The following is a 1,588-nucleotide window of genomic DNA, read 5'->3' as shown; positions in this document are numbered from 1 at the left end:
AAAAAAAAAAAAAGATAAAAATTAAACCAACTATCCTGCAAATGAAGAAAAACTAATCCAAAAACGAAACTACCAACCAAACTTCCCAAACCCCACTCCCTCTCACGTTCTAACTTCTGAGTATTCCCACTCACTTTCATCTATGACAATTGACACAAATACATTTTCTTATATATATCTTTTTTCATCCTCATATAAGTAAAATGAGGTTTTCTCCTTAAAGTAACGACTTCTGCATGTCACCATACATTCTTCTACAATTGTTTTGAATTGATGACTTTATGCGGTTATATCATGTGATGTAAGGTTTTATGATTAATTGTGTTAAGTCTTCATTAATTCTTTATGCCATGCAGTTATGATATTTCATCAATATTTCTGAAAAGTTTATACGGTAAGTCCTCTTCTTTGAACTTTTAACTTTAGAACAAGTAAATTTATTTTCATTTAACAACCCTTAAACTCCATCTCAAATGATATCACAATTATATGTCTGTTTGCTATAAAACTATTCAAGATATATCTTGACAACATTAAACTAAATTAAGTTAAAAGATAAAGACATTAAACTATACTATAAAATATTTTAAATTTCAAGGTGAAATATAAAAATTTTTAGTGCATATTTCAATATAAATGTACACGTAATGCATCATCTAATAAATTTATATCAACATTTTAAAAAATATAAAATTCACATCTCCTTTTTTTGGGGGGATAATAAAAAATTTGGATCATTTCTCAATTTGTTCGTATCATCCTTCCGCAGGGATCATGCTAATCTTCTCTGTATTGTTTCAATTTTATCGGATGTCCCCGAGGGGACTTCTCCTTTTTCATTCACATTCATATCATTTTTTTGTATTATTCAAATCAAGATTTAAAATATCCAATAAATAATGTGAATATATATAACGTAATGGCGATATTGATTATGCTTTATTACATTATATTTATTATAGTGATGTCTGATAAAAGTAGAATTAATGAGATTTGCTAGGAAATAATAGTTCACTTTTAAGTTTTTTTAATAAAAAGTCTCATATGATAACTTATTTTACTATAAATTTGAGATAAGAAGATAAAATTTAAATTTAAAATTAACTGTTTTTTTTAAAAAAATATTAAGACATGACACAATAGTAACCTTGCGCATATATATAGTCAGTAAGACATTGTTTATTTAATAATTTAATAATAAAAAGCCATGATGTTGTTTGTAACTAATAAAAAGCTCTTTTTTTTAAAAAAAATATATTGTCAGTGAATTTCTATTATCAAATTTCATTAATTGAATGCAATATTAGGGCTTAATAATAAGCACATCTTAACGTATATTAATTTTTTTTGTCAGATAAATTTTCTACAATGAATAATGAATGTCAAAATTTTTACGTTTGTATTAATTTTATTATTATTTACGATTAACATCATATTTACCGTTTATTATAGATGTAAAGAAATTTGAAGTTTTCATATATATGATCTTTCAGGACTTTCACTTATTGATGATGATCACGCAAAAATTATTATGGAATTGGAAAAGCAGTTGGATGGAAATCTCAATTGTGTGATTAAGATGAAGATG

General features: G+C 25.0%; 1 non-coding gene across 1 annotated transcript; it reads right to left on the bottom strand.

Moving 5' to 3' along the window:
• Positions 1-723: 723 nt before the first annotated feature.
• Positions 724-826, bottom strand: LOC124892598. Its single transcript, XR_007050337.1, has one exon. It is a non-coding gene; the product is annotated as a U6 spliceosomal RNA (small nuclear RNA).
• Positions 827-1,588: the final 762 nt, after the last annotated feature.

The sequence above is a fragment of the Capsicum annuum genome, chromosome 1, assembly GCF_002878395.1.
Source record: "Capsicum annuum cultivar UCD-10X-F1 chromosome 1, UCD10Xv1.1, whole genome shotgun sequence".
NCBI classification, from domain to species: domain Eukaryota; kingdom Viridiplantae; phylum Streptophyta; class Magnoliopsida; order Solanales; family Solanaceae; genus Capsicum; species Capsicum annuum.
The sequence above is the reverse complement of the archived record's forward strand: the minus strand, read 5'-3'. Positions and strand labels throughout refer to the sequence as shown.